Source organism: Myxine glutinosa, chromosome 6 (assembly GCF_964187855.1).
Source record: "Myxine glutinosa chromosome 6, kmMyxGlut1.1, whole genome shotgun sequence".
Taxonomy (NCBI): domain Eukaryota; kingdom Metazoa; phylum Chordata; class Myxini; order Myxiniformes; family Myxinidae; genus Myxine; species Myxine glutinosa.
This window is the reverse complement of record NC_136266.1, coordinates 20171602-20199097: the sequence shown is the minus strand read 5'-3', so window position 1 is coordinate 20199097 and position 27496 is coordinate 20171602.

The following is a 27496-nucleotide window of genomic DNA, read 5'->3' as shown; positions in this document are numbered from 1 at the left end:
GGATAACCTGGTTGCCGACGCCTTATCGCGGCCGGCAACGTGTGCGAGTCTCATATCTTTTGAGGACCTGTGCGCTTTGCACGACACCTTGTGCCATCCCGGGGTGACGCGTTTCGCTCATTTTGTGCATAGTCTTAACTTGCCCTACTCGGTTGAGGTTATTCGTCAGATCTGTCGCACTTGTTCTGTATGTGCTCAACTCAAACCGCGCTTCTACAACCCTCCTATGGGGAAGGTGGTCCGAGCTACCAGGCCGTGGGAGAGATTGGCGATGGATTTCAAAGGGCTACCGCCGGCATCACCGGCTTCGAGTAACTCTCGTTACTTGCTCACAATCGTTGATGAGTTCTCGAGATTCCCTTTTGCTTTCCCGTGCGTAGATATGACAGCCGCCACAGTTATTCGGTGCCTGCAGAACTTGTTTTCTATGTTTGGGAATCTGGCCGAAGTGCATACCGATCGAGGTGCGGTGTTCCTGTCCCAGGAAGTGAGGAACTTCTTACTCCAGCATAATGTCGCTTCTAGCTATACCACCCCGTATCGGCCGCAGGCGAATGGACAAGTCGAACGCTTCAATGGTATTATATGGAGAGCCGTTACGCTGAGCCTTAAGTCCCTCGGCCGAGGCCTAGACAAATGGGCTTGGTCGCTACCTGTGGCACTGAACCCGATCAGGACTTTACTGTGTACGGCTACCAATCAAACTCCCCACGAACGGATGTTTCATCACCCGAGGAGTTCGGGTAGTACCCGATCTTTACCTAGTTGGCTTGCGGAGCCAGGACCGGCTTTCCTCAAACGTGCTGTTCGCATGAGTAAGTATGATCCACCAGTGGATAAGGTGCAGGTACTCCAAGCTAATCCCGAGCATGCTCGTGTGTTGATGTCTGATGGACGTGAGTTGACTGTCTCCGTACGCCACCTGGCCCCTTGCGGGGAAATTGACGAACCAATTTACGAGTCCATGGACTCTCCCGTTGCTCCGCCTGTGGAGTATCTGCCGGCCATCTCGCCGCTAAACGCACCCCAACCTGTAGGCTCGGTGGTGCCACCTCCGTCACCTGACTTAGGCGGCTACTCCGACCCTGGGGACTCCGGTCTTAGGATGTAGTACCCGGTAGTTTCCGGACCCGTGCCGGAAGGGAGATTCGTCGCCCCGATCGCTACGGATGGACCGACTGACATGGACGGACAAGTGCTGCCCCTACTATTATGCTGCTGCGTGCTTGATCCTGCCTTAGCGGAAGTGTAGTTTTAACGGCGGGGAGAATGTAATGAAATTGTACCTAAGTTGAACCCAGGTGTTATGCTCTCTCCAACCACTGAGAGGCGTCTATAAGAACTCGGACGACCATCACTCCGAATCATTCCTGTGACATATAATCTGTGACAGCGTAGACTCGAATGGTGCGTATATTTAGATGATCCAGGCTTGCTTGCACTGATTGTCAATTGCCGGACTTCTCCTTGATTAAATAATCCTGATTATATTGCATGATCGTATTTTTACAGGTGTTGCCAGAGATAGAATTTGCATTAAACCTACCATTGGGACAATGTTGTGGATTTGACTTTTTACAACACTCCGTATGTCACAATGAAGAAGAAGAACCACCATGTAATAAGTCGGGAATCTGTTTAGCCCGGATGTCGTGAAAGGTGTATCTTCGTCCCCATTACAAGGAGTGGGGTATGTTAATTAGCTCAGGGATTATGGTTAATTTATCCCCCGTATGTCGTTACCTCTGTAATTTATTTCCTATGTCCCTTTTGGCACCACACCATAGACGCATAGCCAAGACACGCAATCGACACCCTAATCGATCTAACTAATTAAAAAGTCACCGGAAATCATGCATGAAGCATTCGTGCTAATTACCCAGACTTTGGAAGCACATAGGACGAAAGATCAGTGAGGCCACGCCTAGAAGGGCAGTGATTGGTCGGGGTTTTAATTGGCACAAGCTGATAAGATGATTGGTAAGATGGGACTTGCTGATAGGAGCAGGGAAAGGCTGGTAGGAAGCGACTCGCTGATTGGCGAAGCACCCCAGATGATGCCAGAGCCTGGGTGATAAAAGAATGCTCTAGCAGACATTTTGCTCTCTTCTCCTTGGCTCCTCGCTCAGACCGACATTTCCCTCTCATGTGCCTTGTCGTTCTGAAGACGATAGCGAACGGTCGCGATTCCCTCTTGCGCATTTTCTCGCCTGGACCTCGAACGAAGGGTGGCATTTTTCTCTCGGGTTCAAGGGAGCGATCATGACGGCCGTGTTTGGAGATCTTGCTGGTGGTCGTGAGGAGGAAGACCCACAGCTTTCCAAGCAAGAGCGACGGGTGGACGAGCACTGCTTGCTCGCTGGAGCGAGATGCGACCCAGAGTGAACAGACACACTGCGAGGCCTGGCTTCCCACCCACGCGCTGCGTGCCAACGAACATGCAGTTCCCGCCAAGGCCCCGGACTATTTCCACGATTACTGACGAGACCCCCCCAGCGATCAGAGTTAAGTGCACACAAATGCTATTTATTTTCCAGTTGTTTTACCTTCGTCTGTTTTCGGGTATGTCGTGGGGATGTCCCAATTTAGGAATTTAGTTTATCGCGCATTTTCTTTGCACAGGCATTTATTTAAATAAACCTGATATTTTTGTACTTTTAAAATCCGTTTTCGTTTGAGTTATTTTTTTCAGGTGTGGAGACGTCGAGTGGAAGCCGTTCAGGTAAGGCTCCGGTTTCTCCCACTCCCTCTTGTATCCCCACTCGTATTCTCCGCCATTTGAACTGAACACCTCGGAGTAACAGCTTGTTCGGCTATCCGTTCCTTGGAAAGATTTTAATCCCAAGGAACGCGATAATATCTATAATAACCAGTATAGGATCAGACTGTCTACCGAGCTTTGTGCATAATAAGTCATACGACTGAGGACTGTGGCTGCTAGGACTGTCTCCATGAGTCGTGTCTTCCCAGTTATGCTCTGAGTCTAGGAGTTTGGTTTTGCATTCTTCTCTCCTTGCCCTTCATTTTCGAAACAAGCATGCTGAGGCAATATGACCCATTTTGTGACAGTAGTTGCAAAGGCATTCTTGAAGCGGCATGTAGTGGGAGAATGCTCACCATTGCAGCAGAAACAGCATTTGTCTGTCAGCACCAGCTCTGGAGCAGTTTCTGGTTGTTCTGCCATTGAAGTTTGTTGTCGGATGTTGATCCACCTGATTGACCGATAATAACTCAGCCCCAGGCTGGCAAGTGATGGAGCGAGCAATAGCAATGTCCTTGGCCCTGGCAAATGTCAAGATTCCGCTCAGCAGGTAGGCACCATCAAATTAGCTCTTGCTCAATTCCCACATCGAGCAAGTCCCTTTGTATGTCGTCAAAAGTAGCACCAAATACGCAATGCTGGGTAAATTGTTTCAAGTAATCTATGAATGTTGAAATGGTTTGTGTCTGGGGACACAGGCAGAAATTGAATCGACTCGCAATGATTGAGAGTGTTCACAGTTCTCCTCCAGGGCTGCCACAAACTCGGCATGTGTTAAAATCCATTGTGGTCCTGGACAAGGTGAGATTCTTCAGAATGGCAATCGTCTTGCTGCCAGATACCAACATCAGGATTGCTTTCTTCCTGGCATCATCCTCTATGCCATTAGCTAGGTAGTAGTACTGTAGATGCTCAATGTACGACTCCCAGATTTTTCGTGCGGGTTGAACTCATCAATAGGTCTGTAACTGCTCATTGCTCATACTTGCAAAAGTAAGCTATTGCATATCTGGAAAACTCTCGAACACTGACAATATATTTACACAGGAAGCGCAATTACAACATCATAACGTGCCCTCCTTTATGCTTGACTCGACGTTTAGCATAAACGTCACATGACAACAAATATATTATACAGTCATAGTATGTAACAGACAACTTGCTCTGTATATTGAATCTTCAGCATACAGGCATTGACGTAACGCTGTACCAATACACCGCCTAATAGACACCAGCAAAAACACAGAGCCATTACAAAGTGGGGTTTCATCGAGTCATTAAAAAAGTAGAGGATTATGTACATATTTCCTTTTATTGTTTATTCTAATACCTTAACCCAAACCATCGTAACAACTGAGATAAATGATTTCTTGAATGATTTAGTGCTGTCTTTCCCTCGTGGTCCCCCTGTACTGTCTTTCCCTCGTGGTCCCCCTGTGCTGTCTTTCCCTCGCGGTCCCCCTGTGCTGTCTTTCCCTCACGGTCCCCCTGTGCTGTCTTTCCCTCGCGGTCTCCCTGTGCTGTCTTTCCCTCGCGGTCCCCCTGTGCTGTCTTTCCCTCGTGGTCCCCCCTGTGCTGTCTTTCCCTCGTGGTCCCCCTGTGCTGTCTTTCCCTCGTGGTCCCCCTGTGCTGTCTTTCCCTCGTGGTCCCCCTGTGCTGTCTTTCCCTCGCGGTCCCCCTGTGCTGTCTTTCCCTCGCGGTCCCCCTGTGCTGTCTTTCCCTCGCGGTCCCCCTGTGCTGTCTTTCCCTCGCGGTCCCCCTGTGCTGTCTTTCCCTCACGGTCCCCCTGTGCTGTCTTTCCCTCGTGGTCCCCCTGTGCTGTCTTTCGCTCGTGGTCCCCCTGTGCTGTCTTTCCCTCGTGGTCCCCCTGTGCTGCCTTTCCCTCGCGGTCCCCCTGTGCTGTCTTTCCCTCATGGTCCCCCTGTACTGTCTTTCCCTCGCGGTCCCCCCTGTGCTGTCTTTCCCTCGTGGTCCCCCTGTGCTGTCTTTCCCTTGCGGTCCCCCTGTGCTGTCTTTCCCTCATGGTCCCCCTGTACTGTCTTTCCCTCGCGGTCCCCCCTGTGCTATCTTTCCCTCGCGGTCCCCCTGTGCTGTCTTTCCCTCGTGGTCCCCCTGTGCTGTCTTTCCCTCGTGGTCCCCCTGTGCTGTCTTTCCCTCGCGGTCCCCCTGTGCTGTCTTTCCCTCACGGTCCCCCTGTGGTGTCTTTCCCTCGTGGTCCCCCTGTGCTGCCTTTCCCTCGCGGTCCCCCTGTGCTGTCTTTCCCTTGTGGTCCCCCTGTGCTGTCTTTCCCTCGCGGTTGTCAGCTCTTTCACGAGCCTCGATTCAGTATACAAAAAAAGTGAAATTTATTTGGATTTATAAACAAGTTGAAAGATTTCTTTGGGTCAACCTTGGGATAATTTATTGTATAATTTATTGAATAACACATTTAAAAATAAATGATTGCCTTGTACAAGATGATTCGAGCAATGCGACTTCATTTCCTCCAAAAAATTGAAATCTCCTCTCGGACAATATCAAGTGTTTTTATCAATAAGATATCATGTAGATACCAGGTTTTCCTGGTTAGGGAGATGTTGTTTTTTTGTTGTTTTATATACATAGTCGAGGCTCATGGAAAAGCTAGTACAATGAACAGATCAGGACATAATAGGACAGAAATAAACTGTAGAGAGAGGGGTGGGAAACACCAACAGCAGAATGGATGGCCAAGATAGAGGGAGACTTGGACAAACAATGGATGTGGGGAGGAATGAGTGGCAGGAGAGGATGCATGAGGTGGACAAGATGGATACACAAGTAAACTCAGAGGGAAAACTGGAAATTTGATAGGAGGAGGGATTTAGGTAGAGGTTAACGAGGGTACAAAAGACCATGGTTTTGAATTGGGGATGACCTGACATGGTGATGAGCAGCTGTCTTGAAGACCTGCAGTGACGAATGAAATCGAAGAGGGTGTGAAGTTGGTTCCACAGGTGGGAAAAGAGAGGAACGAATGAATGCAGGTGAACAGTGTTCCTGGATTTAGGTAGTTTCACCAGAAAGGGATCACCTGGTGTTGGCCTAATGATTAGGCCGGCAGTCTGGGAATCCTAAGGTCATGAGTTCGAATCCCGTTGAATTAATGCCAGGTGGAGTTGACTCAGCCTGTCAACCTTCCGAGGTCAGCAAAAAATTGTACCGGATAACTGGTTATAGAGAGGCATTGCACCACAGAAAAATGATGCAACCAGCAGCCTGGTGGCTGCACACGAACCACCCACCAGAAAGGGGTTGATGGTGGACCGTGTGAATCCTGCAGAAACCTGGGGAGGACAAAGTGGCAGAGGGTGCAAGACAAGAAAGGAGATGGTAGAAGACAAAGAGACCACCGACCTGTCTGTGATGGCAATTTGATAAGGTCATAGACTCCACTTCATCACAGGAGATTCCAATAATCTTAAAGGCCTTAGTTTCAACGGTGTCAAGCTGAGGAAGTTGCGATGCAAGAGGGCCAACCCAGATGGGAGAGCAGTACTCCATCAAACTGCAGATTAAGGACTTGTCGGTGGATAAGAGTTCAGGTGTGCCAAGGAAGGACTTTGTAAGATGGAGGATGTCCAGTCGGCGGCTGGCATTGGAGGCCAGCTTGGAAATGTGGTTTTCCCAGGACCATGGCTGACAGTGAGACCCAGGAGTTTGAATGATTGAACTTCCTCAAGAGTATTGTTAAGAAAGTAGATGGGAGGGGTTTGCCAGACAATCTTTTTGGAGAGAGATAGTGAGAGTGTGACATTTGTCAGGATTGAAAGACATTCCAAGTGTTTTTTCCACAACAATAGCAAAAATAATGCACATCAGTAACTCACTCAATGATTACATTACCTTAGGTTCCGACAGTTAATTGACCAGAAAGTTCAGAGCTCACATACTCGAATATAAGCTAGTCTTGTCTGGGATCAACTTGCGATCAAACTATGAACTGCAGGTGTGGTGCTCTGTGGGCAGGTGATGACAGTAACCTAGAGGGAACTGTCATCACATCAGATTGTGCTTTCTTTAATGATACTCAAAACCCTGCACTGCCTTTTGAAAAGAGTAGGCCTGTGTGTCATGGTACTCAGGCCAAATTCCATCTCTGACTACCACTGGAAGGCAACATAAAACCATCCTGGGCATTTCCTGCAGCCATGAAGTGTTTCAGCAGCATCAATGGTCATTTCAAGAGTATGGTATTTGATGTTGAATTTCTTGGATAGTTGAGTCAACATCTTCCAGAAATCCAAACCACCATTGGCATGCCTCTACACATCCTCCCCAAATTAATACCTACAGATTGTGTTATGCCATGACGCCAGCATATTACATCTGTCTTTAGTTGTTGTTGCATATTGTAAATGTGCTATTGGACTACTTGAGGCCGGTTATGGATATGATGTACCCAGGGTTTTGCACAAGTGTGTTGGGGTTCTTTCTTGGTGTGTTGTTATCCACACAAGCCAGTGCTATGATCACTCATCATGTGTAATCATAGCCACGACACCGCTCATCGCATCGCTTTGGGCCTTCGTGTTCTGGCAGATCACACGGTTGAGCAGAACCACAAAGCGGGTCCTATTTCATTTTATTGCTTTCCACAAGAGCATGAAAAGTACCATAAATCTCAGTCTTGTTGTGGCAGCCTAATTGAACAGCAACACGACAAGCCTGATGTAAGACATGCTAGCACTCAATGGATCGGTCCTTATTTTTGGCATTTGATTGTGAAGAGCTGAACGCTCTCCTTGGGTGGATGTAAAGTGTCCACAAACGGTTGGGTTTTCTTTTCAGTTTACCCTTCTTCAAACATTGTCCTGGGTCTGCTTTGTAGGCTGGGCAATTTTTCAGTAAATACTTGGCCTGGTAAATGTGTCAGCCATTGCCTCTTCTGAAAGGTGGTCTCAATGGAGACAAATCTCATCTTTGTTTGCGATCGTTCTCTAATCAAAGTCCTGCCTCTGGAACTCGTAAATTATTTAAATAACCATGACCTAGCTTTGATTCGTCCTTTCTCCAAAGTGCTTCTCCAATAGGAAGGCTGGAGCAGTCATTTTGACTGTTTTAGTTTATATAAATTCCTCTGGCTTCCTGTGTTTGAACAGTCAAAATGACTGCTGAAATGTTTCGAGGTAGGAAGAGGTTATCAGGAAACGTTATTTTTACTTAACATGACCTCTAACCTTTGACCTTTGGGCTCGTGGCCCCAAAAGCTAATCTGATCATCTTTACATCATTATGTACATACCTGCACCAAGTTTTACTTAGATCCCCTTCAGCCGTTCTCAAGTTATTTCTGTGATGGAAACCTATCATGGATGGACGGACGGACAGACAATCCGAAAGCATAATGCCCCAGTTACTTCGTCGGTGGAAGCCTAAGAATTTCCAGCCTTTCTAGTGTTAAAGTCAGTTGTATTTTTGGCCAAACTTTACCAAGTCTCTCCTCAGCACCTGGAAGTTCTTGTGATTCATGAGATGTTTGCACATTATGTTTGATTTGATTTCATATTGAATACACGTGATAGTCTAACAACGGCGTAGCCAGGCTTGGATCTGCTGAGTAGAGGATCTACTGTCCCCCTGTCATGTGACCAGATCCTCAGCTCTGATCCTCAGACAACTCTATCTTCCCCTCTACATCCAAAATAAAAATTAGAAAGTTTGAGAATTATATTTTATAGATTAACGTATTTATCAAACTATAATTTTAGAGCAAACATACAGATTATGTCTGATAAATCTTAAGCTCCATGGAAAAAATTGAAACATGGCTCATTGTCGAGTACTCCCCATGGAGAATAAGTGTCGTTCATGATGTCATAATTCAACAAGTACAACGCTTGATCCAATCAGTATGAATTTTTTTTTTCTCTGCAACCATTGTCTGAATGACACAAAATTTTCATTGTAGGGGCTCCTCTTCCCGTATAATTTTTTAATGATAATTGTGACGTCATAGGTCATGTGGTCACATGGAATTTGTGTGTCCAATGAATAAATCACAGGGCACATGGTCTGGCAGCCATAAGCGATTTAAAGGGCCACAGACACAGAAAATCATGTTTGGTTTAATTAATAGATATTGCTTCACTTAACACTTAATCGTCCTTTTTTTTGAATAAATATCACTCGATTGGCCCCCGCCCCCCAAAAAACGGCGATTTGATTGCTCATGTGACTGGCTACGTCATCGAGGGAATTTTTGTTGCTGCTGGTAGTTTTTAGCTGGTAGTGGAGTCCCGCCCCTAAAATCGTGATGTTCATTCATGATGTCACCTGTGTGATGTAATCGAGGGAAAGGTTTCTCAGCACGCAATGATAACTGCCTGACCAAGAATCTTCTGATAGTCAAAATCATTATTAAAAACTACCAGCAGCAACAAAAATTCCTTCGATGACGTAGCCAGTTACATGAGCAATCAAATCGCCGTTTTTTGGGTGGCGGGGGCCAATCGAGTGATATTTATTCAAAAAAAAGGACGATTAAGTGTTAAGTGAAGCAATATCTATTAATTAAACCAAACATGATTTTCTGTGTCTGTGGCCCTTTAACTAAACACCTTTAAAAACTTTCCCCAGAATGGCTGGACAGATATATCTAGGGGAACCTTCACACACATCTTCCCCAAGCCTTGGGGATACCATGGTGTTCACAAATAAATCTTAGGTCACATGGTCTGAAAGCCATGTTGGATAAAAGGAAAAAAAAAAAATTATTTCTCTGAAACAGCTGAAGCCACCGAATCAAAACTTTCCAAATATCATCTAACATGATTGATGCATGTCGTGTGAAAATGATAATGTCATTGGTTACATGGTTTGGTAGCCATCTTGGATAGAAAAACAAACCTTATCAGATCAACACGAAACTTCACAAACCTTATCCTCTATCCAATTGGAGCCAGAGTGTAAATTTATGATGTCATAGGTCATGTGGCTGGGCAGTCATATTGGATCAAAGAAAAAAAAATCCTTAAAAAACAGAAGAGTTGGCTCGCACCAAGTCTTTCTCAAAACTGCATGGGGTAAGTATTCTATGAATACCATCTACTTATTGAATTGTCTCAAAGCTTAACATAGGCCAAAGGTCAACAACTTTGGTGAATTTATAAAATCCTCAAGCCCTGGTGTTGGGCTAGTGGCTAGGGTGCCGGCTTAGGATCCTAGGATCCTGGGTTCGAATCCCGGTCGATCGCTGAATTAACGCCAGGGGGATTGACTCAGCCTGTCATCCTTCCGAGGTCAGCTAATTGAGTACCAGTTCACTGGTAATTCCCTGCTTGTCGTAAAAGGCGACAAAAAGGGTTGGCGGCAGGAAGGGCATCCGGCCGTAAAACATTGCTTCAAAAAGGGGACCAAAAAACAACAACAACCACGGTCCCCGAAAAAGGCCAACCCCCGCTTGCGGGGAAAAAATGGCCTCTAAAGGTTTTCTTTTTTTTATTATTGAATTGTCTCATGTAATTTCATTAGAGACTCTCCTAAACCTCCATATTGGATGCAAAGTACCTCCTTAGATCTGTTGATTCCAATCACTGATCATATCACCACATTTTTAATTTATCATTAATATACCTGAAAAAGTAGCCGATTGATTATTATCTTTCCTTCATGGTTGTGCATTCTATTTATTAACAAATGGCAGAGGTTCACTCACTTCCCTCAAACGTCTCTTCCCTTACATTCCTCATCTCCTAGGTCCCACCTTTCTATCCCATACAGTTTCATTCTAGATAGTTTAACACCTGTTGACACTCGATATGCAAGACTACAATCATTTCCATACACCTCCTCCAACACCTATGCCATGTTCCGCCAATTTTGGCCAAGACCTTGAGTGTTGAGTAATTTCAATGTTTTCCATGACAAACTATGATGCAGCATTATGGTTCAAAGGATTCAAAATGTTTTTCATGTTGCCAAGGGAGTCATTTGTACACTGCAGATTAATACACTTTTACGATTGATTACGCAGTTAACCTTTGCTTGGAACATTTCCATGACTTGGATGGTATTTCTCAACTAGTACATGATACCTTTTTGTGTGTCATTCATTTCGAATGTCAAAACCCGCTCACTTAACCTTCATCAATATCATATTACTTCCTCGAGCAGCAAGAGCGTTTTACTGATGAAATCCCACCAGGAAGGATTTTGAAATCAATACCAGGTAAGCAATAAACCGAGCTGGCTGTATAAGTGCCATGTATAACATTACCTTAAAATACTAGGGCTTCCAAATTCATCAATGGAAGAACTTGATGTCACAACAAATGTGATTTGCTCAATTGTTTTTTCTGGATCTTCTGAAATGATCAACCAATTGGGATTGATATAAAACGATAGGAAGAAGGAATGAATAATATAGAGGTTAAGATAAATTAATACTTTTATAACTTCCGCCACCGAAGATATGTTTTCACCCGCTTGTTACTTGCAAAATTGAAGATTTGGTCTTGTGCGTTAATCTGTCTGTCTGACTGACTGTTTGTATGTCAATCACCCACAGGTCACAATTTTAAACTGATCTTTATGAAACTTCAACAAATAGTATAGTTGGCCATAAAGAAAAAGCCGATTGATCTTGAGGTCAAAAGGTCAAAAGCTTAACATAGGCCAAAGGTCAACAACTTTGGTGAATTTCTAAAATCCTCAATTTTCATCCGAATGACTTGAAACTTAAAGAGTATTTGCATATCAGGTCACTGAATTCAACCACGAAATAATTTTTTGAGCTCAACATAGGCAAAAGCTCAACAACTTATTTTAGGGATTTCGCAAGTATAGTGCTATGCACGAATTTGTTTATCTGGTTGTCTGTTTATCAAATCGCCTACTGGTCACAATTTTAAACCGATCATCATGAAACTTTACAACTTGTAGAGGTATTCACAACTGAGAAGCCTATTGATTTTGAGGTCAAAGGTAATCTTGAGGTAAAATTTCTAAAATCATAATTTTTCATCCGATTGACTTGAACGTTGAACAATATTTGCATATTGGGTCGGTGAATTGGGAAACAAACTATCTTTGAGGTAAAAAAAAGGTCATCTCAAGGTCAAACTTTTAAAATCAATTTTGTTAGAAACATCATAAATTTTCATCCTATTAACTTGATACTTAAACAGCAATGGCATTGTGCATCACTGAATTGGGAAAGCAACTATCTTGGAGGTTAAAAGGTCAAAGGTCACCTCAAGGTCAAACCTTTAAAATCATCAATTTTCACCTGAAAAATAATCAATTTTTATCCGATTGACCAAAGCTTTGATTAAGATCATAAATTTTAATGAAATGCACAATTTCATGTAGCCATGGTAACTTTTTTGGGGAAAGGGGAGGTGGATATTGCAAGTATCGTGCTCTGCACGACATTTTTCTTGTTTGTCTGTTTGCAGGATATCTCATATGGGCAGATTCGGACAAAACATGGTAGGCAGGTTAGAAATGTGACAAGGATGAATTGATTCAATTTTGATGAAGATTCAAATCCGGATTCAGATGAGAGAATTTTTTAAGTGATTCTTCACGATTGGGTGACAGGACTAAAACCAATATGTAGCACGATATCTTTAAAAAGTTGTGGAGAGATTGTGACAAAACTGGGTGGATGAGTTGGATAGGTAACAAGAACAAGCCGATTCAATTTTAGTTCATGTCCGAATTCAGATCCAAAGTATCAGTGGGATAGAAAACGTAAACTGTTCACCTGGCGGAGGTATGCGCTTTACCTAGAGCTATTATAATTTGTCTTATGCTTTGATTCGTTGGTGATTCTTTGGTGATTGCTTCTTATAACATGATAGCATGGCGTATTGTATTGCTTTCACTTTATATGAAAATCAGTTAATAAGTAGCCTCCAACGTTCTAACTTTTATTCAAGTTAATATTTTGGAATCCCTTGGTTCCCCGTAATTCCAGAAAGAAATGATGAAATTGCAACTTCGTCTCCAAATTCATATGTAATGCCACACAGAAATCATATACAACCAGCGTTGGTCAACGAATCCATAGTTGGTCAATGGAGCCTGAATTAAAACATTCTATAAGAGCTTGACTAAGGAGCATTGGTGGCTTACTGCAGCTGAATGTTTCCATACGCGGTCAGTGGCGAAACTGGAAATGGCGAATCCGCGAATGTCACGGGTGGAAACCCTTGCATCATTTCCTCATGCTCCTTTAAACTCAATCTCTCTATATTTTCATTCCAAACAGCCAATCACAAATCAATACGATACCATTAATATAACAAAATACAATGTTACAATTCTCCAGACCTCATCCCACCTGACTTCTATCTTTGGGATTACCTGAAGGATAGAGTGCACCAGAGGAGACGTCAGACTATTGACGACCTAAAAAATGCAATTGCCACCAACATCAAAGCTATTCCGGTTCAGGAATGCAGCCGAGTTAGAGACAACTTCACCAGGAGGATCCTTTTGTGCCCGCAACAGCAGGGCAGCCATTTATGACATGTTTTGTCAACTGTCTTCTAAAATCACTAGTTTCATTTTTGTTTGTTACTTTATCCTACATACTACAAATATTCTTATGTATACGTTTCATGTTGTTTCAATAGAAAAAATTATATATAAAAAAGTCAAAACTACTTTGGGGTGCTTTTTTATGAAACGCCCTGTATATCTAGATTCCCGGTGTGTACCCCGATTTAGAATAGGTACACCGTATCCCTGCGTGTCGTAAGAGGCGACTGAGGGTTGGCGTCAGGAAGGGCATCCGGCCATAAAAACATTGCCTCAAACAGGGAACCATGATTGTCATGGGGCCCGCAAGGCTAACACCCGCTCCAGCAGGGAAAATGGCCTTAAAACGATCATTCATTCCTGTATATCTAGAATGACACAAACTATTCGACACCTCGACATCGTGCTTTATCCAGAAGCAACAAAAACTTTCCTAAACACTCATGATCTTTCGACAAGCTGTAAATTCTAACGACAACATTAATATTCATCACATTTGTACTCTACTCAACCCTAAAAGCGACTATTGGGGAAGCCTCTTCTATTTTTACCCACCTCCTCCCCCCTCCCCAATGCAAGGTGGGGGCCTAATCTTCCTCATTCTTCCCTGCTGTCCGGATTTGGCAGGGCAGCGCGGTAACAGTCTGAGTGCCGATCAGTCGCCATGGACTCGCCCTTTCCCTCTGGTGTCTGTCTGTCTGTCTGTCTGTCTCTCTCATGGAACTGACTTCAAGAAGGCGGGGGTACACGATCTTGGATCACTGGGTCGCTCCTGGGAAATTGATTGGCTGTCTCTTTGCCATGATCTTGTTTGAGAGAACTGCTCGGGGGGGGGGGGGGGGGGGGTGTGCAATACCAACCCTTACAACAAGTGCTTAGCCCCACCAAACATTACAGTTATACACATTATATAAATATATACAGCATATATATATATATATATATATATATATATATATATATATATATATATATATATATATATATATATACAGTGGAACCTTGACTTACGAGTGCACCAACTTACGAGTTTTTCGAGATACGAGCCGTCGCTCGGGCGGTTTATTGCTTTGAGATGCGAGCCGAGATCTGAGTTACGAGCTTTCGCCACCCGCCACCAGGTGGGTTCCGGTCACGTGGTTATCATGCCGTGCAAGTATCTCTGCCGTATATCGCTGCATTTTTGTTTTCGCATGTTGGTTATTTTGAGTTTACGCCAGCCGCCACCAGGTGGGTTCCGGTCACGTGGTTATCTTGCCGTGCAAGTACAGTATCCCTGCCGTATATCGCTGCATTTTTGTTTTCGCATGTTGGTTATTTTGAGTTTACGCCAGCCGCCACCAGGTGGGTTCCGGTCACGTGGTTATCTTGCCGTGCAAGTACAGTATCTCTGCCGTATATCGCTGCATTTTTGTTTTCGCATGTTGGTTATTTTGAGTTTACGCCAGCCGCCACCAGGTGGGTTCCGGTCACGTGGTTATCTTGCCGTGCAAGTACAGTATCTCTGCCGTATATCGCTGCTGTTTTGTTTTCGCATTTTGGTTATTTTGGAAAATTTCTTAGTTTTAACCATGGGTCCTAAGAAAGTGAGTGCCAAGTGCAGTGCTGAGAAGAAGAAGAGGATGATGAGCTTGGCTATAAAACACGCAATCGTCGAAAAACATGAGCGAGGTGTGCGTGTTGTCGACTTGGTGAGGCGGATGTGAAGGCAGCTGAAGATTTTATTATAACTTTTGCCGAACTGATAGAAGCCGAACGATACATCCCCCAGCAAATCTTCAACTGTGACGAGACAGGGCTCTTCTGGAAAAAGATGCCGAGGAGGACGTATATAACGGCAGAGGAGAAGAGCATGCCAGGCCACAACTTGTTCAGAGTGCCGGCGATAGCTCGCCTTCTCTTTGTGGAAAACACGGTGAGATCCTTAACATCCAACAACTAATGGGACGCAAACGGGGCGCCCAGTTTAGCGGTACACACATTGATGAATCACCCTGCCTGTGATTCACCCATGACAGGTTATAGCTGGGTCGGGATTCAAACCCAGGCTGGACAGTTTAGACTTTAGAGTCAAGTGTGCGTACCTCCAGTCCAGGCCATCCTGCCAACCTGTATGCTGCATACAGGTGAAATATAAAGCACGAGATATTTTTATATATACTGTATATTTAAAAAAAAATTGGTGTGGTTTTTTGGGGGCTGGAACGGATTAATAGCATTTCAATGGGGAAATTTGATTTGAGAAACGAGCAATTTGAGTTACGAGCTCGGTCACAGAACGAATTAAACTCGTAAGTCAAGGTTCCACTGTATATATATATATATATATATATATACATATATATATATATATATATATATATATATATATATATATATATATATATATATATATACATATATATATATATATACATATATATATATATATATATATATATATATATATATATTAGTGTAGCAGCATAGCAAACCTGTTGTGCATTTTGTGATACAAGCACCAAATTTGGCACAAATGTACATTAATATGTTGCGAACATTTTCAGATATTGGGCCACTTGAAATTCCGTAATTTTTTTTTTCAATTTTTTTCAAATTTCGTAATTTCAAATTTTTCGGGTGACACCGTCACAATTTCCGTCTTCGAGGCCGGCCGATATAGTGGGGCGGCTTAGCCCAAATATTCAAAAGAATTGTGCATTTTGTGATACAAGCACCAAATTTGGCACAAATGTACATTAATATGTTGCGAACATTGTGTGGTCAGCAATGAAGACGAGAGTCTGAATTACATGTATGCAAAAGACCTTGTGAACCAGTGAAGCAAATACACGGGTAAGCATGAATTAAATCTAGGGCATGATATAATTTCCATGATGTTTACCTCTACACTCAATGGTGGAAGGAGGTAATGTTTTGATCCCAGCTTGTCTGTATGTCTGTTTGTCTGTTAGTCCACAAAATTCCAGACAAAGCTTGTAGTAGTGGTAGTTGTAGTGGTAGTGGTGATAACAGAAATTGTTATATAGAACTGAACTTATATTATTATTATATGCAGAAAATAACTTCATTTCTATATGCCCTGCAGTGGACAGGTTAATTGGTTTATGCACTGAAGGGGTCACCCTGGTGTGCACTGCTGTGTTCTGCCTCACTGAGTTGTTCAGGTATGATGTACTCAGCACAAGCTTCCGGTCGGCCCGGAGGTGGGGGTGCGGGGCCTGTCACGGAACGTCAAAACAAACGGCCTGCCGGGGCCGCCCAAAAGTCGGGCGTGAGGGGCGCGTCCACTAATGGAACGCCTCTCGCTTCCCAGATCGAGGGCCACGTGGTCAGGAGAACCTCGTCCCTTCCGGTCACACTTTGCCTATCGGCCGGCCTCGAAGACCGAAATTGTGACGGTGTCACCCGAAAAATTTGAAATTACGAAATTTGAAAAAATTTGAAAAAAAAAATTACGGAATTTCAAGTGGCCCAATATCTGAAAATGTTCGCAACATATTAATGTACATTTGTGCCAAATTTGGTGCTTGTATCACAAAATGCACAATTCTTTTGAATATTTGGGCTAAGCCGCCCCACTATATATATATATATATATATATATATATATATATATATATATATATATATATATATATATATATATATATATATATATATTAGGGTGGTCCTCAAATGTAAACATTAACTTTTCTAAAGTGCTTTTCCATTTTTTTATTACACCTGTAGAGAGAACAAATTGGGTAAAATTTCATTTCATTTTGAAAACTTTTACCACTGTCACGTGGCCCCTGCTAATCTGCTAATCAGCACTATACAGAAATTATTTCGGTTTGTTTCAGTTATGATGGCGAGTGCAAGTACTTCAAGAAGAGCAACCAGAAAAAGAACCATGTGTGGCTGAAAGGCTGCCATATTGAAAAACTACCAGAAACTTGGCTCCCATCTTGGCAAGAGATTCTGCAGCGATACTTTGAGCTACATCATGCTGAGAAATTGGACATAAGCAGTGCCGCAACAACTGTTGTTCGTGAGACATTATGCATCTGGGAGAAAGCACGGATCCTCACTGCAGATGAACGGAATATCATTGCAAAACTGGAGAGAAAAGTAGAAGAATACAGATCCATCCTGAAAGGAAAGAGCCGGCGATTTGTCCTTCAGATAAGAAAGAAGAGCAGTTTCAAACCGGTCTACGTGACTTATTTGACATTGCTCATGTTGATGTCCTTGATCTGATCAAAATACCAGAGGACCGTGAATTCCTTAAGGCACAACGGGAGCCAGGTCGACGGGGCTTTATGGTTGGTGTTGACAAGGTGCTAGCAGGAAAAGTGGAGCGGACACATCAATGCGACAAGGTGTTGACTGAAAGAGAGCAGCATGAAAAAGAGAAGCAAGCAGCCCGAGAGGAGACTCTTGAGCTAGCATCATCAACAGACAGCAGTGCTGAAGCCAGTGATCATGACGACTCTGCTGTTCTATCTGCTTCAAAGAGGCAGAGCCGAAAGCGTGCAAGTAGCATTGTTACACCGGACCTAACAGCAGCTCTCGACCGCACCAAGGTTAGCGATCGATCAGCTGTTCACATCTTGTCAGCAGCAGCCTCTGCTCTGGGACACGACCCTTCAGAGTTGGCCATCAACCGCACATCGATCAGGAAATCCAGGCGGGTCCAACGGAAGAATTGCAGGTGACATCCAGGCATCCTATGCTCCAAACACAAGTCTGGTGGTTCATTGGGATGGCAAGCTCCTTCCAGACGATGGGACTAAAAAAGTTGATCGCCTTCCTGTCATTGTCAGTGACCCACAAGGAACTGGAAAGCTTCTGGGTGTGCCAAAGCTGCCAGCAGGAACTGGACTAGCAACAGCTGCTGCTGTTATGCAATGCCTCGAAGAATGGCATTTGCAAGACATGGTGGCAGGTATGAGCTTTGACACGACAGCCAGCAACACTGGTTCAGCGCTTGGTGCGTGCACTATTTTGCAGCAAAAGCTTGGATGACCACGATTACATTTTGCATGCCGGCATCACATTCTGGAACTAGTGGTAGAGGCAGCAATGGCAGCATTCAAATCATTTCTTGGTCCATCAAAAGGACCTGACCTGAGATTGCCGTCTTCAAGCGTTTCCAGTAAACTGGAATTCCATTGACCAAAGCAAGTTTAAGCCAATGATGCCTGATGACCTGGACTCTGTAGTTTCAGGTGTATTTTTAAGTTGCAAAGAAGATGTCGTTTCATTCTGCATCCAGAAACTGGAATCGGGCCAACTACGAGATGACTACCGTGAACTTCTTGAGTTGACTATTATTCTGTTTGGTGAGCGCCCTCCGAGAGGATTCAGGTTCATGCAGCCAGGAGCCATGCATCGGGCAAGATGGATGGCCCGTGTGATTTATGGAATCAAGATCTACTTGTTCCGTGATCAGTTTTGACTGACCCCAAAGGAACTCACTGGCATAAAGCGTTTTACAGCATTTGTTGGAGCAGTGTATACCAAAGCCTGGTTCAGCGCTCCATCTGCCATTGGTGCTCCCGCTGGAGACCTAGCTCTCTTAAAAGCACTCGTTTTCTATCCTGATTCAGTGATTGCCGAAGCCACCAGCAAAAAGCTTTCCAATCACTTGTGGTACCTCAGCGAAGAACTGGCAGGACTTGCTCTGGTTGACGATAGTGTTGAGCTTGATGTCAAGCGAATGATAGTAGCTGCTGTTAAAGAAGAATGCCAAGAGAATCCTCAACCACAGGTACATGTGGATCTTACAGCAAGGAAAGCCATCGCTGCCAAGACTGTTGCAGATTTTGTTACTTCTGCCTCACTGCGAATTTTTACTGCATTCAAAGTCAATACTGGCTTCCTAGAAAAGGACCCTGGTGAGTGGGCCGATGACCCATCATTTCAGTCATCACAGCAAGTCTTGCGCGGTATTGCCACTGTCAACGACTTTGCAGAACGTGGTGTAGCATTAATACAGAACTACAATCAAGTCTTGACAAAGGATGAACAGCAGCGCCAGTACCTGTTGCAAGTTGTTGAGTGGCATCGCCATCAGTTCCCCGACGCAAAGAAGATAAGGAGGAAATAATTTACCACAGAACTTATTAATGAGGAATCAATGGTCTGGAGGACTCTTACTCTGTGTGTTTATGATGATTGTCATACATTCTTACTGATTTGGGATTACATCTGAGTGTCAGTTTATTAAAAACAATTTTGTGTGTCGATACTGAAACATTGTAATTTTCAACCCATGTGTGACAGTAGTAAATAAAGTCGTATAGAAACCGTCTTTGGCACATTTCATTATTTCACAATAAGGAACAATTTTAGCAACAAGCACCTGAAAAAAGTCCAATTTTATTTTTTGGTGTACATTTGAGGACCACCCTAATATATATATATATATATATATATATATATATATATATATATATATATATATATATATATATATATATATATATATATATATATTGTTATGGATACCGGCCTTAATAATGGTGGTTCTTGTTATCAGGGTTGATGCTTCTTGCTTATTGATGATGCGGATGTTGATAATGCTTATTGTGGTTAAAAGGGTTAAAAGCGCTCCAGGTAAAAGGTGGTCCGGAAATCGGATCGTGACCCGGAAGAGAAGGAGAGGGGGAGGGGAAGCGGGAAAGATCGTGAGGAGACGTGTTCTGATTGCAGCTCCAGACCGAGCAGTCGAACGTGCAGGACAAGGGAACTTTGCCTCCTTGAAAAGAAGTCCGCACGATAGGAGATCGCCGAATTGCTGCGGCACCTGCGTAGTAGGGTATCCTCGTGGAGGTTGCCGAGTATCCTCACCTCCCAACCCAGGTGGAAGAGAAAGCCGACCGCCATATTCGCCACGCCAATCACCGGCAGTGACCGGTTTTTGCGGCGCGTCGACCAGGCGTTACTCTCCGGCGGGCTGCCGGGGACAGCTGTACAAACTACGAGTCAGTGGCTGTGGGAGGGTTATTGAGGAGACTCGTGGATTGAACCGCAACCGGGTACGTGCCCGAAATCGTCTTTGGGGAGGTTTCCCATTCTACCGCCATCGTGCTGGAGATTGGACCACGTGGCCTGCGGGTTGGTTCGATCGACTCCGCTTCCCCAGATTGGAATCGGAACTTGATTCCACGATCGCTGGAGCGAATCGACATCGCCTTGGAGGCGTACAGAGACATTGGGGCAAGGGCCGTGTGTTTTGGGGTTAACGGGCTCGGTAAGGTGGCGCCACCTGCAGATGGGAATTCTATTGTGAAGTGCTGTATTAATTGGGTCGTGATTCCTGTGTGGGATTTATAATATATGGTGGTTTGTTCGTAACCCTTGGTGTGGACTCGTTATTGATTGGCTTGTTTTCAACCAAGGACATCACATCTTTCTGCCGGGGACTCCCTCAGGGTTCGGAGGTTTGCAGAGACCAGAGGATAGGGGAGGACCCCGTAACAGAAATTGGGGGCTCGTCCAATTGATATGATATTCGTGGGCTTGCAATTGGGTCTGCGTCCGGGATCTGAAAATTCCTTAATTTAGTCCGGGAAAGAATTCCCTAACATTCCCAGAATTCCCCAAGTAAAAAAAGAAAAAAGTATTAATTTTTAATAATTTAATTTTAATAATTAATTTATTAATAATTTTTTTTGATTTTTCTGTGAAGGTTAACAGGTGTTAACAGTAGTCACCATGGGGTTTGACGCAGGGAAATTTACAGTGACACCTAGTGAAGCACAGTTCAGAACGTTAGTAAAATCGGACCTCTTGAAATTGGCCAAACGTTTTAACATGGAGGTCTGAACTAATATGAAGAAGGCAGAGTTGCAGACAGTGGTGAAACAATCTATGGTGGGATTAGGAACATGGGAAGAGGCAGCCTGGGATTGGTTACCAGAAGAACAAGAAAATGTGGAGCTCCGGAAACTGGAGATGCAATTACAGAGCCAGGAAAGGGAAAAAGCAGAGGAAAGGAAAGCAGAAAAGGAAAGAGCAGAACAGGAAAGAGAACTCCAGGAAAGGTTAAAAGTACAGGAAAGAGAACTCCAGGAAAGGTTAGAAGAGAAGAAAACAGAGGAGAGGAGAGTGGAAAGAGAACTCCAGGAAAGGTTAGAAGAGAAGAAAACAGAGGAAAGGAGAGTGGAAAGAGAACTCCAGGAAAGGTTAGAAGAGAAAAAAAGCAGAGGAAAGGAGAGTGGAAAGAGAACTCCAGGAAAGGTTAAAAGTACAGGAAAGAGAACTCCAGGAAAGGTTAGAAGACAAAAAAAAACAGAGGAAAGGAGAGCGGCAAGAGAACTCGAAGCAGAGGAGAGAAGAGCCGAAAGGGAGTTAAAGGACCGTGAATTGGCGCATCAGCAGGAAATTAAAGTCAAGGAGCTGGAGTTAATGAGAGAACGGGGAGAGGTACCATCCCTGCTGACTGGTTCGACACCTAGTCAGAACACCTGGGATGTTGGCAGACATGTGAGGCTGGTCCCACCCTTCAATGAAAAGGAGGTAGCCAAGTTTTTTCCACACTTTGAGAAAGTGGCTCGACAGTTAAACTGGCCTGAGGGGTACTGGTCCATACTAGTGCAAAGTGTTCTGGTGGGTAAAGCTCAAGAGATTTATTCGGCTTTACCGATTGACCAATGTGCAGATTACGAGGTATTGAAGAAACACATTCTCAAAGGTTATGAATTGGTCCCGGAAGCTTACCGGCAAAAATTCCGAAATGCCAGGAGGAGGGAGAGTGAGACCCATGTGGAATTTGCCAGAGTGAAGGAAACCATGTTTGACAAGTGTGTGATTCAAAAGGAGTTGGGAAAGACTTTGAACTATTGCGACAATTGATCCTGGTGGAGGAATTCCAAAAGTGTGTCCACGAGGACATTAAAGTTCATCTGGAGGAAAGGAAAGTACCAAAGTTGTATGAGGCAGCCACCATGGCAGATGACTATGCCTTAACACACAGGATGGGGTTCCACAAACCGAACTTCTCGCCCAGGCCTAGCCAGGGGAGCTATGGTACATCAGGGGCGGAGAATGAGAATCCATGGGGGCGGCCTCGGGATGAAAAGGAGGTCCACTTTGACACCCCGACTTCTAGAAATCAGAAGAATGCGGTTCCAAGACAGACCTATCGTCCAGGGGACTCGAGGCAGACCGCCGCCCCCATGCCTTGGCAGACCACGAGGTTCTCCTCCGGGCCGACTTGCACTTTTTGCCATAAACCTTGACACTGGAGGTCCAACTGTCATGCTCTGGGAGAAGAAAATCAGGAGCGGAGTTCGACTAGTACGACTCCAAATGCGATGGCCATTGTGAGAAATCGCCCTCAAAAGGGTTGCCGACCATTTCATTCCGAGGGGTTTGTGTCACTGGATGGAGCCTTGACTAACCGGAGACCGGTTAGGATATTGAGGGACAAAGGAGCACATCAATCTTTAATGCTTGAAGGCATCTTGCCATGGTCCGAGGAGACGGCAACGGGGGATAGTGTTAGTTCACAGGGGATTGGTGGCTGTGTTAGTGCTCCACTTCATGTCATCCATTTGGAGTCCGATTTGGTGTCAGGACCGGTCACGGTCGGTTTACAAGCCACGCTTCCTGTAGAGGGAGTATCTGTGGTTATCGGGAATGATTTGGCCGGGGGTCAAGTTTATGGTAACCCGAGGGTTGGTAAAGAGCCCAACAGGGAAAATAACACCACACCAGCTCGGGATGGTGACAAAAGTACCAAGTTATTTGTAGGGGGACTGAACTTCAAAACAGAGGAAGAAGTTCTGACCTCTGTCTTCAACAGATATGGGCCGCTTGTGGAAGTGCGTTTGGTAAAAGACAGGGAAACGCAAGTCAAGAGGGTTTAGCTTTGTCACGTTTGCAAGCACAAAAGACGCCAGAGAGGCAGAGAAGAATTGGAATGGCAAGGATTTGGAGGGTCGGACCATAACAGTAGGGAAGGCATTTCGTAGGCGTCGAGAGGTCTACAGGAGAGGACAACTTGGTGGTAGTTTTGGTGGTGGCCGCAGCCGATATTACTATGGAGGCTCCCAGAGTTGCGGCATCTCCCGAAAGAATGATTAATCAGAGCACTGGCCGAGAAGGAGACCGCCAGTCAGGTGACAACTGTGACAAGTGGTCCCACAGTAATTATTAGGAGTCCGGAGAAGTTGAAGCACTGAATACGGCGGAGCCGCCGAGCCTAGATTCCTGCACGGACTAACCGTGAACTCCACGTTCCTGAAGGCGTCCATGTAGTGAACTTTCCTCCCCGGACTAACCGTGAACTCCACATTCCTAAAGGCGTCCATGTAGTGAATACTCGGCTTGGCCTCCCGGAAAAAGTGCTATCGAGTTGCTTAACGTGGGATGTTTGATCAACCCCTTAACCTTCATTCAAAAAATGAAAAACAAAAATCCGAGGTTGATGAGATGGAGTTGGCTTTGCAGGAGTTCAACTGGGAAATTGAGCACGTAAAGGGCAGGGACAATGTCGTTGCTGATGCTTTGTCCAGAGGGAATTAACTTTGGAAATCTCTGTGCGTTGTGTAGAATATTGTTGCTTTATTTTGGGAAACTATGGATTGTTGTTGCTCACAGGACTTGACGATCTGGGGGTGAGCTTACTTTTGTTTGTGTAAATAATTTTGCCTACAACAAAAGTTTTCCCTATGTTCAAACTTTCTTTCTTGAGGGGGGGAAGTGTTACGGATACCGGCCTTAATAATGGTGGTTCTTGTTATCAGGGTTGATGCTTCTTGCTTATTGATGATACGGATGTTGATAATGCTTATTGTGGTTAAAAGGGTTAAAAGCGCTCCGGGTAAAAGGTGGCCGGAAATCGGATCGTGACCCGGAAGAGAAGGAGAGGGGGAGGGGAAGCGGGAAAGATCGTGAGGAGACGTGTTCTGATTGCAGCTCCAGACCGAGCAGTGGAACGTGCAGGACAAGGGAACTTTGCCTCCTTGAAAAGAAGTCCGCACGATAGGAGATCGCCGAATTGCTGCGGCGCCTGCGTAGTCGGGTATCCTCGTGGAGGTTGCCGAGTATCCTCACCTCCCAACCCAGGTGGAAGAGAAAGCCGACCGCCATCTTCGCCACGCCAATCACCGGCAGTGACCGGGTTTTTGCAGCGCGTCGACCAGGCGTTACTCTCCGGTGGGCTGCTGGGGACGGCTGTACAAACTACGAGTCGGTGGCTGTGGGAGGGTTATTGAGGAGACTCGCGGATTGAACCGCAACCGGGTACGTACCCAAAATCGTCTTTGGGGAGGTTTCCCATTCTACCACCATCGTGCTGGAGATTGGACCACGTGGCCTGCGGGTTGTTTCGATCGACTCCGCTTCCCCAGATTGGAATCGGAACTTGATTCCACGATCGCTGGAGCGAATTGACGTCGCCTTGGAGGCGTACAGAGACATTGGGGCAAGGGCCGTGAGTTTTGGGGTTAACGGGCTCGGTAAGGTGGCGCCACCTGTAGATAGGAATTATATTGTGAAGTGCTGTATTAATTGGGTCGTGATTCCTGTGTGGGATTTATAATATATGGTGGTTTGTTCGTAACCCTTGGTGTGGACTCGTTATTGATTGGCTTGTTTTCAACCAAGGACATCACATCTTTCTGCCGGGGACTCCCTCGGGGTTCGGAGGTTTGCGGAGACCAGAGGATAGGGGAGGACCCCGTAACAATATGCATGCATATACATACAATACATATACATACATACATACATGTATACAACTAGAACGGTACTCGGTAGAGCGCATATGGCTGCCAGGCTGAACAGTTTATGCTTTCTCTCCCTATGATAGGCCGGTCCTGGATCCAGACGTTAACCAAAATAAAATTGGCTTCAAAATCAAATTGACTCAACCACTTACCCAACTCATACACCTAGTTTTGTTACAAGTCGTCCACAACTTTTTGAAATATCGTGCTATATATCGTTTTTGGTCCCATCTCTAAATTGTGAAGAATCACTTGAAGATTTAAAAAATTCTCATATCTGGATCTGGATCTTCACCAAAACGGCATCAATTCGTGTTTTTCACACACTCAACCTGTCGACTCAATGTTGTCCGAATCTGTCCTTAAACTTTTGAGATATCCTGTTCACAGACATACAGACAAACAAGCAGACAAACAGACAGGGGTGAAAACATAACCCTCCATCCACCTTCGGTGGCGGAGGTAATAAACAATGCGTTCCATATCAAATCATAGGTATACAAGTGTTAACATCGCACTAAACCAACAAACCACCCAACAGTCACTCGTAAATAATTTGGAACAGCTATCATGAAAAAAAGTTCAAAAATAAATAATTAAGAGACCAAGGGTCACAAAACGGCAACACGACAGCAATGAGAGTTCAACCCACTGAGGATTGGAGCACAGACCAATGGGTCGGAGATTAATGTGAATTGTGAATGAAATCCGTAATGTGCTTAAAAAAAAACTCTTTTCAAGTATTGTCGTTAAAGAAATATGGAGACCTAAAGATCTATGGCGCCTCTAACTCAATCCATTCATGTGCAACTTGAGATGTCCTAAGTGTGTCGATATAGTTGTCTTGACCAAGGATATTTCTTAACGACAGTTCCATCAACGTGACATCGAGGGTTTGGTTCCAGTGTCCGTACTTGAAGACCCAGTACAGAGTAATGGCCGTATGGTTTTCCATTAACCCAGGCCGTATCAAAGAGACCAGAAGCCTCGGCATGTTGAGAGTAACTTAATCAGAATGGACGTCGCAAGCAGCTTTTGCCCTTCTTTTTCCCCCCTCTCTTTTCTCCTTTTTCTTACTTTATGAGCGACAGAGAGGACTTGTTTTTTCCGGCCCTAATGCAGAAATTGCTCAGGACGGAAACCAGAAAATGGAGATGTCAAACGTATCAATTCCCCGGGAATCCTAAGCCTCTGTACAACTTGTCTCGACACTCGTGGCTGGAAACTTGAACACAGGAACCCATGAACCTGGACGAGGCAAACTACAATGTCCACCAAGTTATGGTGAAAAGTGACTTTAATTCGTTACATTTACACCTCACAATGTAAACCCTTAGAATATATATATATATATATATATATATATATATATATATATATATATATATATATATATATATACATACATACATACATATATATACATACAGAGATATATATCTTTTTTTTAATGTGTCCAAATTTTTAGTTTTTTTTTTTTTTGAGGAAATGCAACAACTTACATGAGCCTTGACTTAGTATACAAAAATAAAACATCATTCACAGGGAAAGACCATTCGGCATATACCTATCATGACCATGTCAAGACCATGCATCCTCATCGTTACATTTTTATTCTTCAAAGCTCATTGACTCAGAAGACTCATGAAGTTTCAATCAACTGTTGACAAAAAATAATTAAAATAAGTAGAGACCCATTCAAAGTACACCGCCCCCGTGCCAAAAATATAAATAACATCCTCAAGCGCGGCATTGTCAGGGCGCATTTGGCGCCAGGTGATACCCCTGCGCATCACATAGAGATGGTATTGGGAGGGAGAGGTGTACAATAATTGATTGATTAATTGTGTCGTTAAAATCAACAAACAGTAATTGTAAAATAATTTCTTAATCAATTGGATAATAGCATACCAATACCACCAGTGTTTCATCCGAAGCTGTAACTTTTTCAAAATTAAATAGGTCATTAATCAATAAATAATAAATTGACTAATTCATTAATCCAAAAAACAAAAATATCCTTTATAGCCAAATCACTTGGTCACTGTTGTGTCCGAATATCAGCTTCCAAGCTCAAAAGGTGCCTGAGATATTGCCCAGATGAGAAAGAAAATAACTAAATGATTAATAATGAAAATAAATGAATAATAATCATAAAATAATTAAATAATTAATCGATTGGCTAATACTCGTAGAATACCTAAACCACCACCATTTTATCTGAATCTGTAACTTTATAAAAACTCATTAATGAACCCATTAATCGAATTAAATAATTAATCAATTAATTGATTAATCAATAAATCAAAAACAGCCTTTACAGCCAAATCACTTGGTCATTGGCATGTCCAAATATCAGCTTCCTAGCTGAAAAGGTGCCTGAGAAAAGGTGCCCAGAAGAGAAAGGAAATAAATAAGTTCTTAATTCATCGATAATAATTAATTAAATAACTTTTGCCAAATAATTTGCCAAAGCACGTGCTCACTATTGTGCCGAAATTTCAGC